Source organism: Hordeum vulgare, chromosome 2H, assembly GCF_904849725.1.
Source record: "Hordeum vulgare subsp. vulgare chromosome 2H, MorexV3_pseudomolecules_assembly, whole genome shotgun sequence".
Classification (NCBI taxonomy): Eukaryota; Viridiplantae; Streptophyta; class Magnoliopsida; order Poales; family Poaceae; genus Hordeum; species Hordeum vulgare.
The window spans coordinates 560,024,562-560,042,303 of record NC_058519.1 but is presented as its reverse complement, the minus strand read 5'-3'; positions in this window follow the sequence as shown (position 1 = coordinate 560,042,303).

The window sequence follows — 17,742 nt, the reverse complement described above, 5'->3', positions numbered from 1 at the left end:
ACGTTCAGAGAAGGTTAAAGTATGTCAGAAAAATGAAAAACTCTCGAGTTATTGCATTGGATTATATCCAAACATCTAAAAATCTGGCAGATCCTTTTACTAAGGGTCTATCACGTAATGTGATTGAAAAGACCTCGATGACACCTAGAGGGGCGGTGAATAGGCTATTTAAAAACTTCTTCGGATTTGGCTTGAACCTAATGCAGAAATAAACTAAGAGGGTACTTGTCAAGCACAAATCCTAAATGCACTAGCCACTGCAACGTGTATCAACAACACGATCTACCAAGATGGACACAATACAGTTACTAACAAGCACAAGTAAGTTACACAAACTTACTTGAGCTATATCACACAACAAGAAGGTGAACGACACAAGATACTAGATCACACTATAGCACACGATATATCAAAAGCTGCAAGTGAGAACGTGTGGATATAGAGGGTATGCTTGAATGATTAATCTTGTACAAGAAATAGCCAACACAATATAATGAGCACAAACAATATGCAATGTATGTATGCTCAAGTAACACAAGTAAACCACAAGTAAGGAGTTAGGGTTAAGGATAACCAAGGCCACTGAGGCGAAGATGTATCCCGATATTCACTTCCTTGGAGGGAAGCTAGTCACCGTTAGAGAGGTGGATGTTACCACGAAGGCACACCAACGCCACGAAGGCTCACCCTATTCTCCCTTTGAGATAACACCACGAAGGCGTTTCTCAACCACTAGTGGTAAGCCTTTGAGGTGGCTTCCAAACCCTCACAAACTTTTCCGGGGGTAATCACATGGATTGATTCCTCTCCGAAGAACTCCTACCGCCTAGGAGTCTCCAACCTCCAAGAGTAACAAGATCACGGGGAATGCTCAAAACTTGCTCAAATCTCAAATAGCTTGGGTTGAGAGAAGGAGAGGGAGACGATCTATCTTTTGATTGGAACAACTCTCAAAGGGGCTCACAAATGCTCTTGGGATCTAAGATTTGGTGTGAGCAAATGTGTGTGAGGTAGAAATGTGTTCTTATGAGGATAAGGTTGTGTTGGGCACCCTCTCACTAAGTGGGAGGGGGTATTTATAGTGGGGAGAGAAAAACAGCCGTCGGGGACACTCTAAGTCACACAGGGATCGGACATCCGGCAGTTCACGGATGTCCGGGCGTCCACAAGGGGTCGTACGTCCGACAGGGGTCGGACATCCGAGGGATGTAAATATATCTAGAACCACTGTGGAGTTGAACAGGGACCGGATGTCCGGAGAAGGCCGGAAGTCCGAGTTATTCGACTCAAACTTCTCTGGTGCAAGATTCCGGATTTCCGAAAGGGGACGGACGTCCGGCCCTCGGACGTCCGGAGGGAGCCGGAAGTCCGAGTTATATGGCTCAAGTTTCTCTGGTGCAAAGCTCCGGATTTCCGAATCTGGTCGGACGTCCGGCCCTCGGATGTCCGGAGGGAGCCGGAAGTCCGAGTTATATGGCTCAAGTTTCTCTGGTGCATAGTTCCGGATTTCTGAAGCTTGTCGGACGTCCGGGCCTCGGACGTCCGGAGGAAGCCGGAAGTCCGAGTTATATGGCTCAAGTTTCTCTGGTGCATAGTTCCGGATTTCCGAAGCTGGTCGGACGTCCGGAGGAAGCCGGAAGTCCGAGTTATATGGCTCAAGTTTCTCTGGTGCATAGTTCAGGATTTCCGAAGCTGGTCGGACGTCCGGGCCTCGGACGTCCGGAGGAGGCCGGATGTCCGGGCCTCGGACGTCCGGAGGAGACCGGATGTCCAAGGCACTGGTCCTGTTTTCTGATAACAGCAGAGCAGCGGAGATGTGGTAAGAGCAGAACAGTGGACATCTAGTTTGAGCAAGTTCATCACAAAACTTGTGATCCCCTCTTAATAGTGCGGGATCCCTAAAGACTCAAGAATTATAAAAGGGGTACCGATGATCCATACTTGAGTGTATACTTTTATTCGCTGATCATCACTCCACACCACTAACGTCAAAGGAACTGATACCTTTGCTTTAGCCCTTTCACTTGAGCTTGATGTTGTTGTTCCTTCTTGGCTCAAGTTGAAAGCAAGACATGATGAAGTCTTCAAGCAGCTCTCCCATACACAATGTGGAAAGCCTAGCTTATGTATTCATCTTCATTTGTCCACCATGTGAACATCCACAAGAATCAAGCATGTAGTGCTCAGGAATGCTTATCTTGATATTGTCCTTGTTAGCACATGAGCTTGTCCTTATCAACACATGATCATTAACAATATTTTCAATGATATATTCGTGCTGATCCACTTGAACTTGCACACCACAATCTTGATGACGATCACCACTTGACGTCATCCTTCATGGGTTGTATGAGATCTTCCTTTTGACGCAATTCCATGGAAGCACACCTAACCCCCACATAGGACTTTCACAAAGACCATGGGTTAGTACACAAACACGTAATGGACAATGCTTACCATACCATGGGATCACTTGATCCCTCTTGGTACATCTTATACGCTTTGTGTGTTGATCATCTTGATTTACTCTTTGTCTGAGATCTTGGTCAACCTAGTGTCTCTATGACCATTCTTTGGATAATACCTTGAATACCATCTTGGTCATCATATAAACTCCTTGAACCCAACAGATGGACTTCAAGAAGTGCCTATGGACAAATCCTATAAATATAACTTAAGGCAACCATTAGCCCATAGGAATTGTCATCAATTACCAAAACCACATATGAAAATATATGCTCTAACAATCTCCCCCATTTTGGTAATTGAAGACAACCACTTCAAGAGAGTTTATATAAGGAAATAAGCATAACCAAGCGCACACATACAAGGTAATAATGCATGCGTGCAAGATGTAAATGCTTACGCAATAAAAGAAAAACCCTCTAAGCATATCCAAAGTAAACTCTCTAAACTTATCCCCCATTGGCATCGATTGCCAAAATGGATGAAAAGTTTAGAAAGCCAATATAGTAGGTGGTCCTCCAAAAAGTGTGTACTTCTCAGCACATGAGTGCAGAGAAATACACAAATAAAATGAAAAGTAGTTGGAGGAAAACAAACTATATTGAGGACCCAAAGATTGCAAATAAAAGGATCGTATGCCACAAAGACATACAAAAATAGAGGCAAGCAATCAAAAGATTCCAGATGGAACAAATAATCATATGGTCCTTCGAACCACATGAATAAAAGATATTATGATAAAGGCAACAGAGTGTTTTATCAAAAATTAGAGAAGCTCCCCATGATTTGTGCACTAATATGAGATTTTTGTATTTGATACAGGTGCACAAAATAGGATCGTTGCTCCCCCAAAATGAATAAAAACACACAACGAGTGCAAGAAGATAGATGAGACAATAAGCATATCAATGGCACAAAACAAATGGTTGAGCAACATGTAAAAGAAGCAACTTAAGAATAGGCTCAACCAAAGTAATGTGTGTGAGTCATGGAAAAGCACTGGAGAAGACTAAGATAAGGATGAGCACTACTCATCAACATAGTCTTGATGAAATGAGATACAAAGTGCAAGACATATCATTCCCACACACACATACTAGAAAATGGGTTCACAAGCTTACTAATAAACAAAATAAGAACCAACGCTTGTGACAACCCATTGTGAAGCTAGGAATTAAGAACCTTGTCAAGAGGAGGGATACTAATTGAAATGGCAAAACCCTCATCAAGACAAGCATGAGGAAAAATAATCTTCACGGCCAAAGAGTGCATCAAGATGTAGGAAAATAAGATACGCACTCACAACAAATCCTTTCACGAAGCCACCAAAAACTGAAAAAGGAAATGCAACGATGGACGTGAAAGAAAATAGGATATCAATTAGAGATGTAACTTCTCTCAAGTGTAAAAGATTCTAAGTAGAAGACAATCATGATGATATATATCCACAAAGAAGGATGTACACACGAAATGGTTACAAGAAGGAACAAAGTAGATATCCAAAAGGAAGTCATAAATATATCAATGAAATCTCTTGCTTGGAAGCATAGCACATGGCCTAATATTTTTTTATTGTACAATATGAACTTCCAACATACGAACATCAAAGACATCCCAACTAGTAGTAAGACATTATCGTTCGGATGCTTTGAGAAAGCAAACAAGTACTACAAGAACGAATCAAGAGATTCATGCCATGATGCAACCTGGAAAAGAAAAGACAGGTTGGGGCCTTTGCAAGAAAAGAATGCATGAAGTGGATACTTGTTACCGAGAAAACATTGGATTGATGTAGTCGATAGTTGTTCTTTGATCATCCTAACGTGGCTCCAATAATCACATGGTCTCAACATCTTCCTTATAGGTGAGCCGAGCATCCAATGCATCTCCAGTTGTTCCTGGAACAACAAAACAAACAAAATGGTGCCCTAACTCATTGGGACCAAAGAGTTAGAAGACCAGCAATACATAGGACAAACTCCACACACATATGTGCATATAGATATGAATTTGAATTTCGTGCACACTTTAGCCAATTTATGACAAGGTGGAGTTTCCCCTATATATTGGGTCAAAGAAGGAAAGCAAGCAAAAGAAGTTGTATATAGTAGATATACATGCTCAAGACTCTCAAGAATCAACTCAACACAAAGTTGATAAGTCACCAAAAGACAAGGTATCAAGTGATAATAAGATCTTAAACAAAAAAAGGAACTATCACTTGAAGGATATCAATTAAAAGATACCTCAAGGAATGAGATATCCATTGACACATGCCAAATAAAAGGAAACAAGAAACCAATTGAAGGAAAACAAACACGAGGTATCTAATTTCCAAAAGAGAGCTAGGTTCCAACAAACCAAGCCCTCGACAAATTTTCATGATGGCACAAAGCATCATAAAGTGCAAGACTTGCCTCCCATCAACACACACTTGATGGGGATCAAAAGATTTTATGATGGGTGAATAAAGAGAGTGTTCTAAAGAAAATAGGATAGCTCCCCCAAGGGACGTGCATTATATAGAATTTGCATTTAAATACAAAATGCACACGATGGGATCATCACGTTCTCTATATCTATAAAAACACTAGACATGTTAAAAAAGATTCATAAGAGGCAAGGAAGACAAACAAAACACAAAATCCAATGTAAAGACGATTAGCAATTCCTATCACATGATGGGAATACCAATTGTCAAGGACAAGAAGTATTTTGGAAGTGATACTCATTGGTAGATCGCAAATATATCCAAGATCATCTTTACCCATAAAACGCAAGCAAATGACACTTGTAGAGCTAACATGCCACCTAGGAACAAGATAATTTACAATATCAACACTAAGTGGCAACACCTCAAATGTACACATTTTCTAGGTTTGTAATATGCACATAACATATTACTCCCCCATAATGTGATAAACCAACAATATTAACAAGTGGCAAATTGAAACCAACAAGAAATAATTAATGGACCCTATAGAATTTGAATTTCTCATGAGTAAGACATACTACATAGAAACTAGATAATCTTGAAATATCAAAACTAAGTGGTATTCCCCATGTATACACATTTATAGGATTGTGAGGTGTGCAAAGCACATCACTCCCCCACAATGGGATAATCCATTAGTCTCTCACAAGAGCCAACAAAAATACAAACAAGATGCAAAAGGCTCAATACAAGACCCACATGTACATGATATGCAAACCAACATACACATACTCGATTACTCAAGATAAGCAAGTTGGAATCACAACATATACAAACGTATGCAAGGTACAAAACCACAACATGCAAAGGGGCAAGCACCTAACAATGTAAACAGTTTAAGTACAAGTTACCGTAAGGAGGCACATTGGATATAAGATAGAAACTCGATAATCCAACTGACTTGGCTTGAGATAATATGAATGATGAAGACCCCTTAATTCTTCATTATGTATCCAAGTCTCTAATGTCCTCCATAGTCACCTATTGATCAAGTTTGAGCTTGTTGGTCCCCAACTACGTTGGGTCCTAAGAGGTTAATCACAATAGGCTTGGCAACCCAAATGGTTCTTTTCTTGACACCATTTTGAGTACCAACAAACTTGGCAAACACATTGCCAACCTTATCCTTCCCAAGGGAATAGATATCATCAATAGTGATTGGGTTGGATAAGTTACCTCTTGTGCAAGACGAAGCGACATGACCCTTCTCACGACATAAGTAGCAACATCTACCCTTTGCTTTCTTCCCAGTTGATTTATCACCTCGGGGAGTGTTGGCTTGGGTCTTATTGTAGCTGAATATGTGATTGAGTTTGTGGCCGCTTCCCTTGTTGCTTGTGACTTTGAGACTTCGTCTTCAGAGGGCAAGATCTAACATGGTGCCCTTTAACTTTGCACTTGAAGCAAATGATTTTGGCCGAATTCTTGACTTGTTCTAGGCCCCTCTTGTTCTTGTTTGAGTTTACTCCAACATCATTTTTGTCATTCGGAGATGTTTGCTCACACAGGACGTTGTTGAGTGTGGACATCCCTTCATGACACTGTTCCAAGTCTTTCTTCAAAGAATTGACTTGGGCCTTGAGCTCTTCGATTTCCTCTGCACGGTTAGTATCAATGCAAGTACTAGAGGAAGTGTAAGCTTCAATGTTAGAGCAACAAGGCAGGGAAAGTAATTCATCACACGAGGTAGCAACATTATGAGTAGACGAATTACGAGGACTAGCACATGGAAATATAGTACTTTGACTAGAAGTAGTGCCATTGTCCACATGAGGCTCACTTGATGTTACCTTGGTGATGATAGCCTCATGAGCTAACTTTTGCACATTATGGGATGTTAGAAGATCGGCATGAGAGCTTGTGAGCATTACATGGTTTTCTTCCAACTTCCCATAATTGCTAGTTAGTAAATCAAGTTGAGCACGTAGCTCAACATTCTCCTTCAATGTTGATACTTCAAAATAGATAGGGTTAGATGTACAAGTATCATCAACAATATGAGAGGAGTAAGTAGCGATTAGAGACTTCTCATGAGTGGATTGAAGCTCCTCATAGATCTTAGAGGTTTTGACGAGCTCTCCCTTGACATTCTTGCATTCAAGGAGAAGGACCTCAAAATCCCTTTTAAGTTTATCATGAGTAACCTCAATCTCTCCTTTTGAAGATCTTAAGTCTCTACATGCTTGAAGACTCTTCTCAAGTTCATGTTCAAGTTGTTCACTTTTAGCTTGTTCATGATTAAGTGAATCATTACAATTTTCAAAGTAAGCAAGAACATCTTGGAACCTTTGAAGAGCGTTATTTTTAGCTTTATGAAGAATTTTACTGATCACATAGATATTTTCAGTCAAGTCATCATCATCATCCTCATCGCAAATATCATCGTTATTGCACAGGGAAGATGATACCTCATTATTACCTCTTGCCATGAGGCACATGTGAACTGGAGGAGTTGATGATGATTCTTTTGATGAATCAGATTCTTCATTAGTCAAAAGTACTTCATATTTCTTGATTTCCCCTAAATGATTAGTCATAGAACAACTAGGGAGAAACAAGATATTTTGATCAAGAGGACACGGGAGAGCAGGCATATCACCACAGACATTTGTCGAGGGATCTTTAGGTGAAATGCATGACCTATCAGCACAATAATTTACACTATGTGTGGTGCTACATATGCTCATGTCCATAGAGGCTATGACATTTTCATCAACATATATTTATTCACTCACCATGTCATTACCTTGTGAGATTGCAGATGATGAGGTGTGCAAGCAATCGGATATGGAAGTAGTGGTGGACTCTTTATGATCGAAAAGAGTGAAGAGATCATGCACCAACTCCTTCATCATAATATCGTGTTCATCAAGATTGGATCCACCATATATATCTTCAAGTTTAGTCCAAACTTCATGAGCTGACTTGCAAGTCGAGATAGACTTAAACACTTCAGGACTTATGGTTCGATGAATGGCAAGAAAAGCCTCACAATCAAGATACATTTCATTAGTAGATGAAGATGCATCATCGTTTTTGTCGGCAATCCCTACAAGAACAATTCGTAAAGTATTTGGGCCCATGGACCGAAAGTGATGAAGCATATGGATTCTCCATAGGGTATAATTTGTGCCATCAAAGTCAAAGGTGCCATTGTGCACTAATCCAGTAGTCGACATCGATACTCTCTAGGCCGTGAAACCTAATTATAGAGAGACCTAGCTCTGATACCAATTGAAAATACCTCAATGAAGCCTAGAGGGGGGGTGAATAGGCTATTTAAAAACTTCTTCGGATTTGGCTTGAACCTAATGCGGAAATAAACTAAGAGGGTACTTGTCAAGCACAAATCCTAAATGCACTAGGCACTGCAACGTGTATCAACAACACGATCTACCAAGATGGACACAATACAATTACTAACAAGCACAAGTAAGTTACACAAACTTACTTGAGCTATATCACACGACAAGAAGGTGAACGACACAAGATACTAGATCACACTATAGCACACGATATATCAAAAGCTACAAGTGAGAACGTGTGGATATAGAGGGTATGCTTGAATGATTAATCTTGTACAAGAAATAGCCAACACAATATAATGAGCACAAACAATATGCAATGTATGTATGCTCAAGTAACACAAGTAAACCACAAGTAAGGAGTTAGGGTTAAGGATAACCAAGGCCACTGAGACGAAGATGTATCCCGATGTTCACTTCCTTGGAGGGAAGCTAGTCACCGTTAGAGAGGTGGATGTTACCACGAAGGCACACCAACGCCACGAAGGCTCACCCTATTCTCCCTTTGAGATAACACCACGAAGGCGTTTCTCAACCACTAGTGGTAAGCCTTTGAGGTGGCTTCCAAACCCTCACAAACTTTTCTGGGGGTAATCACATGGATTGATTCCTCTCCGAAGAACTCCTACCGCCTAGGAGTCTCCAACCTCCAAGAGTAACAAGATCACGGGGAATGCTCAAAACTTGCTCAAATCTCAAATAGCTTGGGTTGAGAGAAGGAGAGGGAGACGATCTATCTTTTGATTGGAACAACTCTCAAAGGGGCTCACAAATGCTCTTGGGATCTAAGATTTGGTGTGAGCAAATGTGTGTGAGGTAGAAATGTGTTCTTATGAGGATAAGGTTGTGTTGGGCACCCTCTCACTAAGTGGGAGGGGGTATTTATAGTGGGGAGAGAAAAACAGCCGTCGGGGACACTCTAAGTCACACAGGGATCGGACATCCGGCAGTTCACGGATGTCCGGGCGTCCACAAGGGGTCGTACGTCCGACAGGGGTCGGACATCCGAGGGATGTAAATATATCTAGAACCACTGTGGAGTTGAACAGGGACCGGATGTCCGGAGAAGGCCGGAAGTCCGAGTTATTCGACTCAAACTTCTCTGGTGCAAGATTCCGGATTTCCGAAAGGGGACGGACGTCCGGCCCTCGGACGTCCGGAGGGAGCCGGAAGTCCGAGTTATATGGCTCAAGTTTCTCTGGTGCAAAGCTCCGGATTTCCGAATCTGGTCGGACGTCCGGCCCTCGGATGTCCGGAGGGAGCCGGAAGTCCGAGTTATATGGCTCAAGTTTCTCTGGTGCATAGTTCCGGATTTCTGAAGCTTGTCGGACGTCCGGGCCTCGGACGTCCGGAGGAAGCCGGAAGTCCGAGTTATATGGCTCAAGTTTCTCTGGTGCATAGTTCCGGATTTCCGAAGCTGGTCGGACGTCCGGAGGAAGCCGGAAGTCCGAGTTATATGGCTCAAGTTTCTCTGGTGCATAGTTCAGGATTTCCGAAGCTGGTCGGACGTCCGGGCCTCGGACGTCCGGAGGAGGCCGGATGTCCGGGCCTCGGACGTCCGGAGGAGGCCGGATGTCCGAGGCACTGGTCCTGTTTTCTGATAACAGCAGAGCAGTGGAGACGTGGTAAGAGCAGAACAGTGGACATCTAGTTTGAGCAAGTTCATCACAAATACAGTGATCCCCTCTTAATAGTGCGGGATCCCTAAAGACTCAAGAATTATAAAAGGGGTACCGATGATCCATACTTGAGTGTATACTTTTATTCGCTGATCATCACTCCGCACCACTAACGTCAAAGGAACTGATACCTTTGAGTTAGCCCTTTCACTTGAGCTTGATGTTGTTGTTCCTTCTTGGCTCAAGTTGAAAGCAAGACATGATGAAGTCTTCAAGCAGCTCTCCCATACACAATGTGGAAAGCCTAGCTTATGTATTCATCTTCATTTGTCCACCATGTGAACATCCACAAGAATCAAGCATGTAGTGCTCAGGAATGCTTATCTTGATCTTGTCCTTGTTAGCACATGAGCTTGTCCTTATCAACACATGATCATTAACAATAGTTTCAATGATATATTCGTGCTGATCCACTTGAACTTGCACACCACAATCTTGATGACGATCACCACTTGACGTCATCCTTCATGGGTTGTATGAGATCTTCCTTTTGACGCAAGCCCATGGAAGCACACCTAACCCCCACATAGGACTTTCACAAAGACCATGGGTTAGTACACAAACACGTAATGGACAATGCTTACCATACCATGGGATCACTTGATCCCTCTCGGTACATCTTATACGCTTTGTGTGTTGATCATCTTGATTTACTCTTTGTCTGAGATCTTGATCAACCTAGTGTCTCTATGACCATTCTTTAGATAATACCTTGAATACCATCTTGGTCATCATATAAACTCCTTGAACCCAACAGATGGACTTCAAGAAGTGCCTATGGACAAATCCTATAAATATAACTTAAGGCAACCATTAGCCCATAGGAATTGTCATCAATTACCAAAACCACATATGAAAATATATGCTCTAACAGTGATAGATAATGCACCGAGGGAGATGGGTATGAGACCCACAATTTGAGTTGTTCACAGTGATAACCTATTCTTTGTGATCGGAGATCCCGTGAATTAGATGTGGAAGACAAGTTGTTGGTCAACTGAGAGGAAAGTATCCATATCATTGATAATACCACTCCTTGAAGATGCAATACTTTCCTAAACTCCATGGCAGGTTCATATACATCTTAATACGTTCTAAGTGGCTTATTGAAGGAGAGATGTTGTCCTGCAGAACATCTTTTGAAGAACATACATATATGAGTCTGATTGTTAACGTCGCAATCTATGAAAGTAGGGTGCTCTTTAGTAAACTCATGAAAGGTCTCGGAGTATGACGCATAAGGTCCACCCGCAAGGAAGTCCCACGGTAGCCTAGTATTGATTAAGGCTCTGTGTGAAGCTAGATTCACAAAAAACTTGCAGTTCAAGGCCTAGTCCACTGTTCAAGTTGCTTACTAGTGTAGCATAGTGTTCTAGGTGGAAGTTCAACTTAACAGTCTCCACTCCAGTATCGGTATATAAAACAGTGTTTTGGAACCAAAGGCAATTTTTGTGTTTCTCTGGGATCTGGTGGGGGATTGCTGGAATTTTGTCTACTTTTGGGTCAGCCCAATATATAATTTCAGAAAGTTCCTAATAAATCCTAGAGGCCCACGCAGCCCATTTATGCAAGGCGAGAGGTGGAAATGCTTAGTCCCACATTGCTAGTTTAGTGGGAGTTGAACCTCCTTATAAGGGAGATGTTTTCACACATGTATGAGCTTGAGAATAAGAGAGACATACACGCGCACTCCTCCTCCTCCGCCGCCCGCCTCGTCGCGCCGCGCCGTGCCGCGGTTTGCGGGAATGAGCCGAGCCGAACTAAATTTTTGCCACGCACAACTAGTATATGAAAGGTCACTCGGAAGCTGAACGTTTTGCTATAGTGGATATTGAAAGCGAACGCAACACTCTTTGGCTGCTGTCTGTTCGTTTCGTCTCCCTCGCTCTCTTCGGTCATTGGCCTCTCGCCTCCTTCTCTTGCGCCTATAAAAGAGAGGTCGCTCCTCTCCAGAGAAGACGCATCAGAACTTCCTCTCGCCACCGGTTCCTATCTCTGTGCTGCTGCTACGTTCTTCCCCATCCCTACTTGCGGCGTGCACCGTAGGTCGGGATAGTAGGCCTCCGAAACTCCGTCTCTTAGAGTTCTGTATGGGAGAAGGGCGATAAGGTTTTTGGGGAGCGCTCAGCGCGACTACTAGCTTCCATCACGGACACCGACGATCTCTTCCCGGACGACGACTACTTCCCCGACGTCGACCACCTCTTCGGTAACACGGCCAACGACAATGTCAACACCAACCCTACTGCTGCTGCAACTCAGTACGTACTCACGTTCTTTTTCGTTGAGTTCCTACCGCAACTTTTTGCTATAGTTCACTTCTAGATATGTTCCGTTTCTGCTCATCACTCCATATGATGCCTCGTGTATATAGATCGGCTCTACATATGTTCTCTTCTACTCCCTCCGTTTCAAAATATAAGACCTTTTAGAGATTACACTAGGAGACTACATAGGGAGCAAAATGAATGAATCTACATTCTAAAATATGTCTATATACATCCGTATGTAGTTCATAGTGCAATATCTAAAAGGTTTTATATTTAGGAACGGAGGGAGTAGATCATATGTGCACATGTCTTTCGTCGTCTTATCTTTATATTACATGTCTTGTTTCATCTATTTTATGATAGTCATGTTTTTTCTAGTTTTTTTTATAATAAAATTCTATGGTAAATTGCTCATATTTCCAACACTTGCGTCGCGCTAAATCATCCTTTATGGCTGGCTACATTGTTGGAGACCTACGTAGTTCTGAATATTCAGTCTTCCCCCCTTTCGACAGGCTCCACAGGGAATTGATTACAGCAGAAACACGTCGAAAAAATCGACCCCAAGTATATTAGAGATGGAAAGAATAGACAGCTATATCACCCTGTCATCATGCATCTCGTCAGGAAGTTTAACTGCAGGCTCTAGAGATGAATTTGCCATCTGAATCTAGATGTCTCATGACTGTTTAACTGCAGCCAATACGCATATGAAGTGAAGAATGAGAGAACTGGGCCAACTGGAAAAGCTGAAGAAGATGGAAACGAAATGGACCTATGGCCCAAACTGGACGGTCCAAGAAGAGCCATTGAAACAACTACCATGCCATAGGTTTTTCTTCAGTTAATTCTTGGAAGCAACTACCATGCGGCATCAGCATGCAGCAGAGGCTAAAAGTTTTGCAGCTGGCTTGCTAAAGAAACCCACGAAATCTAGCTAGCTGAGGCCAAAAGTAAAATGTCGCCATCGATGTGAGTACGCATCCAACAAGCCTGTATTTAATTCGCTTAATTTGATGGACAGTCCAGCTTTATTAGGTGTAGTGGTTTGCAGAATTTTGTTGTTGTCATCTACATTAACTTTTCCTTCCCCTGGTAGGACATGTTGCTTTTGGCAAGAGATGGATTAGGCCTTTCAGTTTAAAAATTCTCGCTTGTTGTTACCGTCAACCAGATAAGTGGAAACTAACAGGTGTCAGCCTATGATAGGGTTTTTTAAACGAGACAAGAGATTTATGATTTTATTGATTAAAAAGAGAGTGAGAATTTCCGTACCACAAACATTTGATATGTTGTTACCACAGACCAATTATCTACTATTGCTTTTTATCCTCATGTTTACACATGATAAATACAAGGATAATTCCTGAACCGTGCCATGTTACCGCAGCACCAGCAAATCCCTCATACAAGTGTGATGTACATTGACCTTGAATTTCTGTCTGATTTCACTATACAAGTACCATGATAACAATAGGTTGATATTATTAGAAGAAGAACAGATACAAAATATAAGAAGACCAAGAAGGTTGGAGAGAACGTTTGAGGGCTGAAAACACCCGCCTAGCTAACCCTAGCCGTCGCCCCAAAAAAGCTAGGGCTCCACCGCCTCCCGTCGGCGTCGGCGTTGGTCCGTCCCGTCTCCGGTGGCCTTAGGGCCATGGAGAAGGAGTGGATCTCGGCCCTTGCCGGTGGAAGGGCTTCATTGTTAGACCTTTCTTCAAATTTTGTTAGGGTTTGTGTTCTGTTCAGGAAGGCGAGACGGTGGCGACTCCCTGAAGAAGGAATAAAGGTCTCCCCGCCCAACCCCGTTCCAGTGATGCATCTAGCATCGTTGGTGGGTGTGTGAAGGTGTGTCTCCGGCGGATCTATCTTTGGTGGATTTACTCGGATCTGTTTGCCGTTCGTTTTTGTTCGTGTGTTTTAAGTTGGATAATTTCGATCTACACTCCTCATCTGCGACGGTTGCTGTTCTGGTGTGTTGGTCCTATGAGGCCTTAGCACGACAACTTTCCGACTGTCTACTACAACACCGTTTTCCCGACTCCAACGAGGGAGGGGCGATGACAACGACGCGCCTTCGGCTCGCTTCAGTACTTGTAGTCGTCGCTAGGTGGTCTTCGAATCTGGATGTAATTTTTATTATTTTTAATATTCATTGTACTACCATGATTGAAAATGAATAGATTGAAAAATTTTCTTGTAAAAAAAGAACAAATACAATATGAACTCAAGAGGGAGCGCACACTAGAGCATCAATGGCGACTGCCCTCGTGCGCGTACCCGCGCGGCTACCGCCGCCTTGATCCCCTTGCTCCGGTGTGCTCCACCTCCGGCGAGCCCAAATCCGGCACCCCCGTGCCGCGCTCTCCCATCTCCTCGAGTCTGCCTTTCCGTTCATTCGCCTGCCATGTCTCCCCAAGCTCCGGCGTCAGCGGCCGCCACGACCTTTCGGACACCCCTTGCAGGTGTCCCCCCTGCGTCGATGACGGCGTCCGATCCGGACTCTCTGGAGCCTCCTGCCGGCGCCACCATTGCTACGACAACGCAGGCCGCCCCGGGCTTTCTGACTCCTTCTCACGGCACCACCACTCCTACGACGATGAAGGTCGCTTCCGCCAGTCTGTCGCTGCCCTCGATGGACGGCGCCGTTGCGGCTTTCCATGTCTTCCGCAAGGCCGACCCGGCCATGCGGGGACACCTGCAACCGCTGCGGCCCTCCACAACCAAGATGCGGGCCAGCTCCGATCTGGGTCCGGTGACTCCGATGCCTACCACGCTGCCCGTCACTGCTGCTGAAGACGATGGTCCTTGTGGAGCTCCCTTTGTTGGTCCCGATTCAAGTGCAGCCTCCGACACCGTTGTGAGGACCCCCGCAGCCGTTGTTGGCCGTGCCGTGGGCTTCCCTCGCCGACGATGTGTGCAACATTGACGATGGCGACGAGCTCGCTCCGCTCATGTCATTGGCTGACAGGTGCTCCAGCGGGCTGAGCAATCCGGTTATTGTCTTTGCTGCTCCTCACGCATCTTCGGATTGGGAATGGGCGAAGGCGGGGAACCGGCATCGTTCGGTGTCGCCGGCCTCGGTTCTCGCTCCCTGGCCTATCCCTACCTGGCTCCGCGGTCAATGTTGCAGATGCCTCGTCCCTGGACACCGTGCAGCGGTTTGAGATTCCTTTCGATGCTCTCGTTGCTTGGAGAACAGGTATCGTGCTCGCGGCTGTCGTAACCCATGGTGTCCTCTCAGCTCTCTAGCATGTCTTGTCGTCCCGTCCGTCTCTTGCCACGGAAGACAGAATTTTCAACCTCTTGCTCCATGAGAGGCCCAATTAAAAGCCACGCTCCCCTCCATCGCGCTTCGCCGTGGATCTTGGGCATCTGTTGTTTCTGCTTCAGCTAGCCCGACATCATCTTCAATTGCGATGCACCCATCCGCTTTGTCTGATCACATTGTGTTGCTTCAAGGCTGGCAGACATGAATTGAGAGCTTCCTGGAGCGGGCGGGGGCTTCTTTGAGCCGGCTCTCCCTTGTGCCGGCTACGTTTGTGGCCATGTAGACGTCACTGCCTCATGTTGGCTCCACGGAGGACGGAGGGGCGGAGCCCTGTGGTTGTTTCTCCCCTCGTGTTCGGAACAATTCACCGTTGATGTCTTCTTCAGCCGCTGTGCCTACCGATATGGGCAAGTCCATCGTCGTGCTTGCGGCTCCGGTGCTACATCTCATGCCCGAGCTTCGGGATATATGTTCGAGCCTTGCTTCGCCTCTGTCCCTACCTGTGGAGCCCCTACCCATGGAGCGGTTGAAGGCGGACTCGTCGATGGCCTTGTGTGAGGGGCATGTTTTGCCTCTATCGTGTGAGCAACTCGAGGAGTCCATTGTGTCGTCGGTTCGTGTGGTGGAGGATGTCGTGTTGGGGCTTCCTCAGGTCAATGATGTCGATGCAGCCGGTTTGCTGGTGACTGTCCTAGGAGCCCTTTAGTTGATGACAACTATATCAAAAAGTACAATGAGTACTATGACTTTCTTGACAAATGGGTGGCTTATGGGACTGCTTCCGGCAACACAAGTGGCTGCCTCCTCAAGAAGAAACCCATTAGACACAAAGCAAAGAGAAACAAAAGCAATAAGGGTGGCGTCATTCAAAAGACGTCCACGATTTCATGATGGAGGGTGCTTCGTTTTTATTGTGGTCGGTGTTCTTGTGTGAAGCTCTGCTTTGTTGTACAGGTGTGGAGGGTTGCGGTTGTGATGCATTGGGAGGGTCACATGTGCGGACAAGACATTTCATGTTGTGTGAGTAGTGCGTTTTTGGGTTGTTTGTATCGTTTTCGCCCAGTTTTCCGAAAATTAACTAAACAATTCTCTTCTTCTTAATTAATCGATGAGACAAATCTTTTACTTCTGTTTTTAAAAAAACATGATGGCATTTTGTTGTGTTGTTCAGGTAGACTATACACCCGCAGTAGTAGGTATAGTTCACATACGCTCTGCAACAGTGTGGTGTGGGCTGCGACAAAAGCCAAGAACGCCAAAGAAAATACCAACATTAGTTATATATATATATAGAGAGAAACTCCAAGGGAGCGATCCAAAACGCCTGTTCATGTTTGTTTGGGTCGGCGCGGAGAAAAGTGAAGGCCTAACGCGCCGACCCAAACCCAAAACGCGTCCGCACGGATCAATTTCCGGCCTAAAATTGAGCCTGAAATGCGTCTACGCGAACGCGAAGTGGACGTGGTGCGCGCCTTCTCATGCGCGCGCTCGTCCACACGCGACGCACGATCAAAGCTGGTGCCGTCTTTATTAACGATGACCGCCCACCATGGGCCCACACGTCAGCGACCCATGGGCGTCCTTTTTAATCTAAGCTTGCGGGGGTGACGGCCCATCCTTTTCGAAAAGTCGCCCTCGCCCCATCTAACCACCCCTGCTCCCCGTAGACGGCAAACCCTAGCCACCATCATCATGGGGTTCTTCTCCGCGAAAGACAAGGGCAAGTCCCCAGTTGTCCGTGTCCGTGTGCGCACTATCCTGTCGCCAACGTCTTCCCGCCCGCCTCGCCAGCGGGTCAGCGTACCAGTGCACCAGACGAGGTAGCACTCGGAGCACCGCGTCCTCCCCAACCCCGATGTTACGCTGGCGCACGAGTGGCATTTGGATCCGGTGAGGATTGCAGTGCCAACAGTGTCGCGATTGGCGCTGGCGCGTGCGGAGAAGGTGAGACGTTGTAACGCCCAAGATGCGATCCTATCTTCAGTTTTGCCACGTGAGCCTCGACAGGGATAGAAACGCATCTTGTCGTTTCGCAAGAATGGATATTGTTACAAGTACATGTAAAGAATGGATGAGTATATGGAATTGGTTTACACTCGTCACAAGCTAATCATGATTATCACAATATAATCATACATTCAAGCACCATTCAGAAGAGCAGGGTCTGATTACGGACGAAATCAAACGAATAAAACGACGTCCATCCTTGCTATCACAGGCTGCCGGACTGGAACCCATCCTATGATCGATGATG